The sequence below is a fragment of the Ostrea edulis genome, chromosome 8 (genome assembly GCF_947568905.1).
Source record: "Ostrea edulis chromosome 8, xbOstEdul1.1, whole genome shotgun sequence".
NCBI classification, from domain to species: Eukaryota; Metazoa; Mollusca; class Bivalvia; order Ostreida; family Ostreidae; genus Ostrea; species Ostrea edulis.
Window position 1 is genome coordinate 72,813,850 of NC_079171.1, and position 14,370 is coordinate 72,828,219.

The window sequence follows — 14,370 nt, forward strand, 5'->3', positions numbered from 1 at the left end:
CCTGTGTGTAAAGGAAAGTGTTCAATTGCCTGTGTGTAAAGGAAAGTGTTCAATTGACCGTGTGTAAAGGAAAGTGTTCAATTGCCTGTGTGTAAAGGAAAGTGTTCAATTGACCGTGTGTAAAGAAAAGTGTTCAATTGCCTGTGTGTAAAGGAAAGTGTTCAATTGACAGTGTGTAAAGGAAAGTGTTCACTTGATAAGCAAAAATTCAAGGAGTGAATAAAACTATATTTCACAAATTTCGACCGCAGCAATGTCTTCTATGTTGTTTTTAGTACCAAATAGTAAATTTTCGTACTAAAATACCAATAACTGTAGAAGTGTTCAGTTGCAGGTGGGGAGTTAAGGTGTTCATTTGACACGCGTTACACGTATGTGTGTGTGTGTGTGTGTGTGTTTGTAAGCCCTGTCAATTGAACCAGTGAATAAGAAGGCACACGTGTAAATCAACACGGGGTCGGTCAAAGGAACACGAAAATGGTGGTGTTCAGTTGGATTTTTATAAAAATCAGCATAAAATCATTAAATAGTTCATCTACCATCAAAATCCTGAAGTGTTTACTTAACAGGATTTATGAGATGTGTGTAACAGGTGTGTAAAGATTTAGCACTCGTCCATCTTTTTTCCTTGCGAGCATGGCTTACACACTTTCGAAGTGCGCATGCTCTGTTTTGAATGACGTAATTTGTGATGTCATCATAATGGAGTTTTCCAGGGAAAGAAGTTGGCCCATCTGAGGTAAGTAAACATGGTTGAAAGAAAATTTTTGCATATTAACAATGAGTTTTTTATTAGATAGACTGATTAAATGGTGTTGCATACCGATCGTGTTATGTACAAGCGACAGAGTACCCGAGTTACTGAAAATTCCGATGATGAAAGTGATATATCTAGTACGTGAACTGTTTGGGTTTTTTTCTAAAATTTAATCTTTGCAGTTAATGTACTCTGTATACTAAAAATTCATATTGATTTTGGATAGAATTTCACATTTAAAAACAAATAGATATGCGCCAAGTCCTTAGGAATCAACCCCACCCCCACCCCTCCACACGGGACTTTTTTTTGGATGATTGGACCGTATCCCCCTTTTCATCTGTCTCCCTACTTTGAAGTTTTTTTCCCAACGCCATGACATAAATAGATAAATAAATAAAATGCAAAAATAAAAACGAAAGATATATATGTATTCGGATTGGCATGTTCCACTTTGTCCGGGTTGAAATCCCCGAGGATGCAAATGTACATTACGCCGCACAGTTTGCAGTACGCGCATGGTACAGGTGTACCACATAGGTATGTAGCTACTAAGACTATAAACCAAACAGAATATCATATGTAAAACTATTACTCTGAATGCATTTTACTTGTTTACAATGTAGCCTGTCGGGGTGTGGTGCATGTCACACGCGTTGTTTACACGTGCACTTTAGGTGGCAGTGGAGGAAATTCGAACCATGTATGGATTATTGTCTCCTGATAACTTTGGCAGCTAACTTTTGATTTCAATCTACTTTTTAAGAATAATATAACCCTCGCTAATCATTGCCAAGCTGCATTTCGATCTTGGCAGAATGATCTTCAGCTACAATTCAAAATTAAGGGGTGATGTTGTGTACTGAGTTTTTCTGGATTGTTTACATCTGTGACTGTTTATGTGATGTATCAACTGATCAAGCTGTACAGTGTCATGACATATAGTGGCATAGCTTCCATTTATGTACTTGCGCTTCATTTTGTCAGAAGAAGAAAATTCTAAAATGATAATTAAGATTTTTAACATATATATGAATATACATGTATGTGTATGTTTGATTTTAGTATAATACCTGTAGAGAATATTTCAGTAGTATGAAGTGCCACACATTTAGACGCATGCATGTGGTGTTTAAAGGTCTCATCTGAAAGACCAGCAACTTTCTCTTTTGAATGCTAAATATGATGATGGAGCATTCACCTCACTATCTACATTTTCACCCTAAATAAAGTACAAGCATGGCTCGAAACCATGATTTCTTGATCCTGTTACCAGTCTTCACGAAAAACTTTGTAAAGCACAGGCCCTTCGGGCCTCCCAGTATAATAATTGTGCAAGCCCGAACAATATTTTGCAGGCCCAAAATGTTTATTTTCTAATTTGATCTCTTGTTATTTGCTGATTCTACTCTATGCACAGTTCTTTTACTGTAGGAAAATACAGGTCAAGATGATCATAGTTAAAAAACAACTGACATTAAAAGGATTATATTATTTTTCAACATATTAATCCAGTATATGCGAAAGTTTTTGGACCACACAGGACATTCGGTCCAGTGTAATCAATGAACACACCGGACCGAACCAAATTTTGTCAGACCGAAAAACCTAATGTAAAAAAGTGAAACACGAGAAGATGCAAAACCAAGGGAATCTTATTTATTATACTAGTAATACTATTCCAGGAATCCTTCCCGTATAATACTTTAGACAGTCCATGCGGTTTTAATCAATTCATTTACGTATTTGGATGTGTGCTATTTTTTTTACTTATAACAAACTCCGCATCAAGATAGTAAAGCTCAAAACCGGACATTGAGACATCTGACATTCCGATCCGGTGTAAAAAATTATGCATCGGACCTGAGGCACTGCACATCGGTCAGGTCCGACGGTCCGATGTCTTTCGCATAGACTGATTAATCTCGCAGATACATCAGCAACTCATGTTCAACTCTGTTTTGTATACACCACGTACAAAACATTTTTTAAATGTTAGCCAAGGCCTACCCTCGCAGTGTTCGAAATTGGTTTAAAACTTGGTATAGACCACAGGTCTATGCCAAAATAAGATGACTTAGACCTTATCGAATTGGCATAGACCACAACATTGAAAAAATAATAACACAAATTTAAAACATTTTCATTTACTTCTAATATACTTAGAAAGTGTATTTTCTTTCCATTTCTGTAATATCATCCTTTCCTCATAATGTTTATCAGACGTCGACTGACCATGCAAGGCCCTCTTGGATAACTTTATTGCTTTAAATCTAGAAAATTGGCATAGACAATTTGGTCTATCTCAATTACAGTTGGCATAGACCAGTGCCATTTGACATATACTCGGTCTATGGTTAATTTTGAACACTGCCCTCGGTCCAATGGGGCATGAATTTTCGTTTTTTTCTCCTCGTACGACAGTTTTTTTTGGTTTTTTTTATCGGATGGTTGTGATTGTGAAATACGCTTGGATGGTTTTGAATTTCCCGGACGAGCCCCCTCCCTATACTTCAGAAAAGGCAGCATGGTTGATAATTTTTCTATGCGAAATTTGACTACTAAGTCATGACATTTAGTCTGAGTCAATCTCACGCTTTATTTGTAATATATACAGAACATATAAGAAAACATTTACAGGCCCATCGGACTCCAGGGTTTAATATTTTAAGAAGCCCGATCCCGATTTTACTGGCCTCGGGCATCAGGCCACTGGTTAATGTCGAAGACTGTGTTACCACTGAGCTACCATGTCCAATTCTTATACGCCCGTCTTAAGACGGGACGTATTATGGTATGGCGTGTCTGTCCGTCCGTCTGTTAGCTTTTTCGTGTCCGACTCGTAACTTAAATACTACAAGGCCTAGAATCATCAAACTTTGTCTGTAGATACATCTTGGGTAGAAGGTGTGTCGCACATTAAAACCAGGTCACTGTGACTTTTCATTAAGAAGATATGGCCATATATGGCAAAAACTTGTCCGGCTCATAACTTGAAAACTATTAGACCTAGAATCACCAAAATTGGTCAAGTAATGCATCTTAGGTAGAAGGTGTGTCGCATCCTACTTTAAGGTCACTGTGACATTTAATTAAGGTGATAATAAAAAAAAATGTTTTAATGGGTACTATCTATACTGTTAACAATATGTGACGGGCGTATCATGTGTCATGGCGGTGCACTTTATTTGACATGAATTCATAGCTAAAAAAAAATTGTTACTAATATTTTGGTTAATTCCATAAATATATTATTCCGCTCTCTAGACACAATTCTGGGTTACCCCCCTGCCTTTGGGGGTATAAGCACCTCATTTCTTTCAGAATGGCACAATGTCAGGAGAGCTTTTGTTATTTGTTATACTCTTAATGTTGATGGTATGCATCTATGAACAACAGGATAATTTTTTAGATTATTATTTCTGATATCATATTTGTAAATTGTTTATGAGGGGTTATTAAAAGTTTGTGGACAAAAGGACGCACTTATTAAAAATTCAGAGTTATCGTAAGTGAAAAATATAGGAGATGTGTAACAAGATGGTATATTTGAAGATTTTAATTTTAATTAATTTTTATAAGTATTGATTTCAGATACATGTATGACATTGCATGCTTGGTGGGGGGGGGGGGGGGGGCTACAGTTAGATAATATTCTGGTCAGCACATTCGATAAACTACATGGAATTCATTAAATCACTTCTTTTTCTTTCAGTGGTCTTCAACTTTTAATCTCCAAGAAGGAAATGTAATTAAAATATGAATAAAGTATCCCTAAGAATACCAGAAGAAAGGCTATGTGTTGAGAAAAACAGCCCTTCCTCAGTACCTCAGAACTAGATGATAGCCCTTAATTGTTACTTTATGCTGAATATGACACAGTATAGAAGATCTGATCATGAAGAAGTAACACCATTGATACACTTGCCAACTGCCAAAAATACTTTCTGATAGTATGAAGAGATTAGAAGATATCATGGTGTAGTCATGACACAAACTGCAAAATCAAAGAATTAATTGTCTTCCCCAGAGGATGAACAGAGCAAGATGGCTTCACATGGATAACATTTCCTTTCGAGTTTTGAAATTAGTAAGTATACAAAATATTTTAGGCCACATAGGGCCAAAAAAAAAATGTTTGTTTTAGGTCGCCTCTGATTTTTAAAAAAAGGGTTGGTAGGTAGGTTTATTTTATTTTTTTTAAAATATTTTTTTTTATAAAAATAAATAAGTGCCTTCGAATCAATGAAAATTTTATAGTTAAAGTTGTAATATAATGTGTTTAACAGATAAAAAATGGGTTCAGAGCACAATGTTTAATTGACAAAATACACAGTATGTGATGGAGTTTTAATATTACAATTATAGATGTCTTGGCATTTTGGGTAATAGTTCGTATATCGATGAATTGAAATCGGAAAATTGAAAAAAATTAATAGGGTCGGTGGATATATTTAGGGTCGGGTAGGCGACCTGAAACAAACACATTTTTTATTTTGGCCTAGTCATAAAATTATTTTTTAGATTTTCATCTTTGTTTGGAAATAAAAATGGACAGGTGGTTGGAGTTTATTTTTATGCCCCCCTTTGAAAAAGAGGGGGCATATTGTTTTGCACCTGTTGGTCGGTCTGTCGGTCCGTCTGTAGACCATGTGTTGTCCGCTCAATATCTTGAGAACCATTCACTTGATGATAATGATATTTCATATGTGGGTTAGCAGGGTTTGACATTTACTTTCTTGAGCACTAGACCAGTCGGGCTACTTCAAATAATATTTACTAGACCTGACCTTACATCCACTAGCCCTGACCAACTTTCCAGAGAAAAGAAACCCTGATGGTTTCTCCATATTTAAGTACTTAATTCAAATGACAAACGTTAAGTTTAAACTAAAACGTACTTAATTGTCTCAAAAACATCTTTAGTCTCGTCATTCAATTTGGTGCTTTTATTTTCAAACTTCCCAATCTACTCCTTTTTTTTTCTCGGAACATCCTACCTTGAGGACGAGAAGTCGAGACATTCCCGCACATGTGTCAACAACGAAAAATGGCTATTTACGATTTAATTTATTCATTTGATACAGGCAACGAAATTAAGGGGAAATACTCGCTAAATGCGAGTTAAAAATTGAATTTGCAAGTAAAAAATCACAAGTGATCGCAACTTTTTGCGAGTGAAAAAACCCCAATCTTTTTCCCGGATTTCCTCGGTTTATTGGCTGTACTTTGAAGTTTACAATAATCTTGTCTTGTGCATAGAAACTCTTTACAGAATGAATATACAAGTATTGAAAAAGTAAACGTGGATCGAATAATTAACTAAGGCCAAGGTCATCTCAGTCGATGGCCTACTTCATACACACTTCGAATGTCTCAGAGACGTCTGATTTAAATAGCAAGCATATTGATCTCGTCCGTGTCTATATAAAACAACACATGCCAGTGTGTCACCATTTCACGCGGTGTCCTTCTGTACTCTATAGTCAAACACTTCGAGTTCGCGGAGTTTTCTTTTCAACTAGAATTTTTTTAGATGAAATTTCCAAAAGTTTTGAACATATAGTTTAAATTGGCGCAAACAGTCTTCAAGATTTCAATCCACATGATGCTGTTAATAGGTGGTAGATCTCTGGACAGCGAGTACACCGCACAAGTGTACCATATGACCCGCACCATGTATGTTGTCTGATAATTCATTGAATTTTAAATGAAAGAATTCGCAATCTTATTTTTATTATTGCACTTTAAAGGAGATTTTAAAAGATTTTCCCAAAATTTTGATAAAGAGACATGCTTGTTTTCTTAAATTCATGTAAAACAGTAATCGATTGAAAAATGCTAGTAAAAGCTCAATTTTGCTAGTTGGAAAATAATCCACTAGCTAAAATTTGCTAGTGGTGAAAAAAGTTAATTTCGATCCCTGTGATAGACACTTTCTTATATTCAATTAAAATAAACTGGGGTTTTTTTCAAATGAAAATAAATTCAGTTTATATATATTTATCCGAAATATAACTTTACACCCATTAACAAAGAGTAAATGTCGTAAAACATCACTTCCGACAGCGACTATGTATTCGAACTAAAAATAGAGATTTTGTCATCACGCGGTTCAAAATTGCTCGCAAACTCTTTACAGTTATTTTTTAAAGTTAAAAATAAGATATCTTATGGTTTAAAATAAAGTTTCTTGTTTATTTTATCAACATGACCAGTCGGACTAGTAAATCGACATTTTACCCGACCGGACCTACATGTATCATTTAGTAGACTCGGTCGGTCGGACGTGCCTTAGTGTCAAACCCTGGTTAGTTATGAGTAGAAGAGGATCCTTATTGTTTTTCAGGTCAAAAGGTCAAAGGTCAAGGGTCAATCTACTCTGGACATAGGAATATAATGTCCGCTCAATATCTTGAGAACCCTTTGCTTGAAAGACATCAAACTTGGCACACTGGTACATCCTAAGGAGTAGATGACCCCTATTGATTTTAAGGTCATATGGTCAAAGGTCAAGGGTCAAACTGGGCATGGGAATATACTGACCATTCAATGTCTAGAGAACCCTTTGCTTGACAGACATCAAACTTGGTACACTAGTACGTCTTCAGGAGAAGATGACCCCTATTGATTTTGAGGTCACATGGTCAAAGGTCAAGGGTCAAACTGGACATAGGAATATACTGTCCGTTCAATGTCTTGAGAACCCTTTGCTTGACAGACATCAAACTTGGTACACTAGTACGTCTTCAGGAGAAGATGACCCCTATTGATTTTGAGGTCACGTGGTCAAAGGTCAAGGGTCAACTGGACATAGGAATATACTGTCCGTTCAATATATTGAGAATCCTTTTCTTGACAGACATCAAACTTAGTACACTGATATGTCTTCAGGAGAAGATGACCCCTATTGATTTTGAGGTCACACGGTCAAAGGTCACACTGGACATAGGAATATATTGTCCGTTCAATATCTTGAGAACCCTTTGCTTGACAGACATCAAACTTGTTACACTAGTACGTCTTCAGCAGAAGATGACCCCTATTGATTTTGAGGTCACATGGTCAAAGATCAAGGGTAATCTGGACATAGGAATATAATGTCTGCTCAGTATCTTGAGAACCCTCTTCTTGACAGACATCAAACTTGGTACACTGATACGTCTTCAGGAGAAGATGACCCCTATTGATTTTGAGGTCACATGGTCAAAGGTCAAGGGTCACACTGGACATAGGAATATATTGTCCGTTTAATATCTTGAGAACCCTTTGCCTGACAGACATCAAACTTGTTACACTGGTACATCTTCAGGAGAAGATGACCCTTAATGATTTTGAGGTCACATGAGCAAAGGTCAAGGGTCAAACTGGACATAGGAATATACTGTCCGTTCAATATCTTGAGAACCCTTTGCTTGACAGACATCAAACTTGGTACACTGGTACATCTTCAGGAGAAGATGATCCCTATTGATTTTGAGGTCACATGTTTAAAGATCAAGGGTCAACCTGGACATTGGAATATACTGTCTGCTCAATATCTTCAGAACCCTTTGCTTGACAGACATCAAACTTTAAATAGCACACTGGTGTATATTCAGGAGAAGATGACTCCTATTGATTTTGAGGTCACATGGTCAAAGGTCAAGGGTCAAACTGGACATAGTAATATACTGTCCACTCAATATCTTGATAACCCTTTTACTTGACAGACATCAAACTTAGTACACTGGTACATCTTCAGGAGAGGATGACCCATATTGATTTTGAGGTCAAAAGTCAAAAGTTAAACTGGACATAGTAATATATTGTTTCCTATATTGTAAGAATTATTTGTTTGATTGACACGTACCAAACTTGGTACACTGGTACAGCATAAGGAGTAGATGACCCCTATTGAATTTTAGGTCACATGGTCAATTCACTCTTGACATAGGAAGATATTGTCTGCTCAATATTTTGAATTGATGATAATACTATCAATTAAATGAGGTGTGTGTATAACCCTTTTCAATTTTGCACCATGGGGGGCATATGTGTTTTACAAACATCTCTTGTTTTTTTTTTTTTCAGAATATATATTTCACGTTCATTATTCTCACATGTTGCTGTAGAGTGTAGATTACATCATTTTTTTTACATTGTTTTCTTTGGACAGAAAATTTCCATACAGCAATATTATAATTGTTGTTGAGTGATTTTGAAGTACATTTTCATGTAACACTGAAGTTGAACATTCTTTTTCCCTGTTGTCCGTCTGTCTGTAAACTTTCACATTTCTGACTTCTTCTCAAGAACCACTGGGCCAATTTCAACCTAACTTGACAAAAAGCATCCTTGGTGAAGGGCTTTCAAGTTTGTTCAAATAAAGGGCCACACCCCCTTTCAAAGGGAAGATCTAATTACAAAATTGCAAAAATAGGGTGGGGTCATTTAAAAATCTTCTTCTAAAGAACCACTGGGCCAGATGATGTGAAAGTTACATGAAAGCTTCCGGACAAGTGTAGATTGAAGTTTGTTCAAATCATGACCCCCTGGGGTAGAATAGGGCCACACTAGGTGATCAAAGTTTTACATGTACAAATATATAGGGAAAATCTTCACAAGAAGTAGGAAAATAACAAGTACAGAAAAATACAAATTTACGTAAAGGCTTCCTGAAATAGTGCAGATTCAAGTTTGTCATAATCATGCCTCCCAGGGAAGGTTGGCCGAGGCCACAATAGGAGATCAAAGTTTTACATTCAAATAAGTATAGAGAATTTTCAAGAACCATTAGGCCAGAGCAGTTTACATTTACATGAAAGCTTCCTGACATACAGCTCTGTAGTGCAGATTCAAGTTTGTAAAAATAAAATTTCCAAAAGGTGTCGCTGTGTTTGGTGAAATTTTTGTTCGTTCTGCACAAACTAGCTCATTCAGCTTGACATAGCCTAGGTAATTTACAGCTGATCATTTGATAAACACTTACTTTGTAGAAATAGAAATTATGATTTTTATCTATTTATACATTTATTGCTATTTCTATGAAGACCTTTTACTAATCACTTCTCTAAATATTTTTGCAGATTTGTCAGAATGTTATGCATCGTTATCAACAGAAAAGAACTTCATAGGTAGACCAAAGCTGACATGGGATGAGATCCTAGAACAAGACCTAGAGTTTACAGGATTGGATAGGATCAATCCACTGGGTCGCCAAGTGTGGAAGTACAAACTTCAACCTCGACAGGACAGCCAGGCCTCACCCTTGCAAAAGGATTAATTTGGCCTGGATAGTCAAAATGAGTGATGATGATTGATATCAAGGTCTGACACTGGAAGCTCAGTAAGGGTAGATGCTGGCAATGGAGCTGTTTAGCAATAAAACAAACAAGTTTAACATTTAACATGTTTGTATACTTTTTTGGCTCACCTGAGCCAAAGGCTCAAGTGAGCTTTTCTGATCACCTTTGCCTGTCGTCTGTCTGTTTATAAACTTTTCACATTTTCATTTTCTTCTCCAGAGTGAACCACTGGGCCAGTTTCAATCAAACTTGGTATGCATCATCAATAGATAAAGGGTATTCAAGTTTGTTCATATAAAGGGTCATGCACCCTTCAAAAAGGAAATAATCATGGAAATGCAAAAATAGGGTGGGGTCATTTAAAAAACCTTTTCAAGAACCACTGGACCAGGAAAGTTGAATTCACACGAAAGGTTCCTGTTTTGTGCAAATCATGGTCTCTGGGGGTAGGGTGGGGTCACAATAGAGAATCAAAGTTTTACATTCATATATAGTGCATATTCAAGTTTGTAAAAAGCTCACAGGGGTAGGGTGGGGGTCACAATAGGGGATTTAAGTTTTACATGTGAAATATATACAAGGAAAATCTTTTAAAATCTTCTCCTCAAAAACTAGATGCAGAACCGTAGCTCTTTGAAAAGAGAGCTTCAGATGAACCCCTTATAAAAAAAACTTCAATTTATGGCAGAGAAAAAAAGTGCATGTTTAAGTCCCTCTATCACTGCATTCCTGCATCGCTGTCTCCTGAATTTAATATTAAATAATTCCCAACATATTTTCCCACTATACTTGTTTCCAAACATACTTTCAAATATTTTCTAAACCCACATATAACCCCAAAACAGCTTCAAGTGATTTCAATTTCTTTGTTGATGTAGCCATGTTAAGTAGCCAGTCAATTTGAACCCCAGTTCATTTCCATACTCATACTCATTTTGAAACATAATGTCTGTGTGAACTAATATCCTCACAAATATTTTTAGTGAAATATTTAGGATGAAATCATCCCAGTTGGGTTAAATACTTATTATTCAAATACTGTAGGTTTGAATATTGAACTAATCTCACAGCTTTCTTAAGTTTGGTCCCCATCCCCACCAGTCTGTTTTTACGCTTAACTATTGAAATGGAGTGTAAGGGATCAGACTAGGCTTTTATAGCATTATCAATTTTCAAAAGCTTTAGAAAAATTATACAATTTTAGGTCACTTGAGTAAACTCAGATGACATATTGCTATTGATCTGCATCTGTTGTAGTCCGTCGACATTAACAATTGAACATTTTTAACTAAATTCTATAACTGAAAGATGAAGATACCGCACAGCGATCAATCTACGATTCAAATAACGGAATTCTTTTCAAATTTAGTATGAAGCACACAAATTTACATTAAACCTTCTTGACATAGTGCATATTCAAGTTTGTTAAAATCATTTCCCCGGGAGTTATGGTGTGGTAACAATAGGGGGTCAAAGTTTTATATGCTAGCTGATATAAAGGAAAATTCTTTAAAGATATCTCTTGAACTATTTAAGCTAGGGCTTTCATATCTTGTATATACAATTTTTATGGCAAAACAAATCTGACCTATTCAGTATGTCCTGAACTACATTGTGTTTAAGGTAGATCTTTCATATATATTATATATTATGAATTTCTTATGATAAAACCTTTCATCTTGTTGAGGAGCCTCTCACCTCTGGTTGGCGCGGGTTTGAATCCTGCTCGCACCGGTAATTGAGAAAGTTTCCCAGTTTACTCTCGGAAGGTCGGGGGTCTCTTCCCAGGTACATTGTATCTGGGTTCTCTCTTCCACCAATAAAAACTGGGCACCACCAGATAACTGAAAAATTGTTGAGTGTGGCGGAAAACAGTTAAAACAATCAATCATATTATGTTATTTGACCTTGTGACCCTGAACTCTGAGTTTGACATACTTTTAAGAAAGTATAACGTATTAAGTATATCCAGGACTATTTTAGATAGGGCATTTATGTTTTGTATATTGATTACTTATGGCAAGGTCTTTCATATCATACCAAGACCTACGACTTTTTACCTTGGTCTTATCCAGAACAGCAATATCATGCTAGTCATATCTTTGTCTTATATGATTTCATTTTAGTAATGTTGTGTTCTTTAGAGCTAGGTTTGGGTCACATTATTCATGAGAATAAAGATTGATAAAATAGCATTTAAAAATCAAAACAGCAGGGCCAAGATGACTCAGGTGAGCGATGTGGCCCATGGGCCTCTTGTTGATTTTGATATTTCTACCTATATCATTTGTATGAGAAATGGAACTCCTTTTTTTCTTTTACAAATACATGTATTATCATATGGATCCATCTTTGTTGATTATTTAATCAAAGGACATATTCAATTCATTCAATGTATTAAATGTAAATTTATGGATATGTCTGTGGTTGAATTACTTATGTATGTATGTATACATTTTTCTCGCACATGCAATTACATATATGATGTATATATATTTACTAATTGTACATGTAATATCCCCTGTTATATAATAAAATATATGACTGAGAATAAAAGACCTGCTGTTTTCATTGCTACCATGAAACATTAAAAGATTAGAATAATTCAAATATCTTAATGAATTCTATAATATATGAATTTGATATTTGTATATGATTGCCTCACTGGTGTTCAATGTGAACTTTGGTTTATTGTTTCAGTTTGCTCGATCTTTATATCAAATTAAAATTTAAGACAAATAAGGAATTATTTCCGAAATTGGTTAATATGGTACATTGTAGTAAAATAATCAAGAGTTTATTCATATGAGATAGCTAAATTTCACATGAATAACCAGTGACTGATTCTTGATTGTCAACATTTTCACCGAACAGTTCAGAAATTACCATGGTACATGTACATACTATTAGGGGATCATAAAATTCCTTAAAGAGTGACAAATTTTTAAATATCACCTTTTCAAGGAGAAAAATCCTCTTACGTATATGAATACTATGAAGAGATTAAAAGAGAGGTGGTTAGATCACTTGTATGGTGAGATTCATTTGTGGCAAGAACTGGTATGATGTCTTGAGTCAGAAAGCACTGGAATCCACTAGGAATAGTTTTAGATCTATGGAGCGCCAAAATAACAAACTCAGATATTTGAAGATATCTTTAATTATTTGAAGATATTATTAATTCATTTCATGCACGCAACATTGCAATCAAAGGTCTCTTCAAATAATTAATGATATCTTCATTTGAATTGAATTATTGATATCATTATTTATTCCGCTGAATTGATGCACACAATAACTTAATTGTTGCTCTCCTCAAATGAATTATAATTTAATGATACCAACAATAGAATTAATGCATGCTACAATTCAATTGAAGAGAGCAATAATTCATTAATGCTAACATCACTTAATGTGCGCAATAAATGGATTATTGCTCTCTTCTATTGAATTAATGATATCATTAATTAAATTGATGCGTGCAATAATTATGTTAGTGAGAGTAATTATCTAATTGAGATATAATCCTTAATTAATTCGACATATCCACAACTGAATGAATGATTTCTTTAATTGAATTGTTGCTCTCTTTTTAAAAACAAAACAACAATGTGCGCATTAATTACTTATGAAATAGCCCTGTATATATAATTGAAAAGATCTATTGAATTAAAAGAGATAATCAAGTCATTCATACAGAGCTCTAAATTAATTTTTGCAAGCAATATTTCCACCACATGGATATTATTGGACTTCAATTATTTGAGCTTATGTAAAACATTAAGATTTTAAAAATCATCCTGGTGAATTTGTATTACAAAAGTCATGAGAGGACACGTCCAGTTTTTGAACAAAAACAGAAAGTAATATATTCCCTTGAATTTGGTCATCCCTGTCCTCAGTGTGTTTCAGACGTGTTTAGTGGGAGTGGGGGTGGGGGGTCCAACACGTTTAGCGGATATTTAGTTGTTGGCATGTGGCGGGAGCGAAACCAGGAATTATCCAAGGGGAGGACGTAATGAGTGCCTAAAGCACGAAATCTCTAAACAAAAATATCTAAGATGAAGGAAAATCGTGATTTTTGTGGGTTTTCTATTACAATTTTGTCCTCATATTTCAAAGTGAGATGATAGTCAAAATTGACATAATTTCCATGTACATATCATAAACATGTAGATATATTTGTAACAGTATATGAAGGAATCTGGAGCAAATCCTGATTCTGAAGTTATATAAACTGGTGTTATACACCGGATTTTCAAACAATTTATGGTTTTTGCAACGTTTGATTAAAGTTTTCTGTAAGGCCACATCTATGTAGTTACA

At 35.2% G+C, this 14,370-nt stretch overlaps 1 protein-coding gene and 1 long non-coding RNA gene across 3 annotated transcripts in view; both read left to right on the forward strand.

The window, feature by feature from the left end:
- The window catches only part of LOC130049293 (leucine-rich repeat-containing protein 70-like), a 1,034,056-nt gene that overhangs the window by 832,113 nt on the left and 187,573 nt on the right, over nt 1-14,370 (forward strand). The window lies entirely within an intron of this gene.
- On the forward strand, nt 849-13,702 carry LOC130049298 (uncharacterized). 2 transcript variants are annotated; one of them, XR_008797801.1, is made up of 3 exons: nt 849-1,297; nt 4,473-4,847; nt 9,826-13,702. It is a non-coding gene; the product is annotated as an uncharacterized LOC130049298 (long non-coding RNA). The 2 variants fall into 2 exon arrangements; XR_008797800.1 differs by lacking the exon at nt 849-1,297 and having other exon boundaries at nt 4,388-4,847.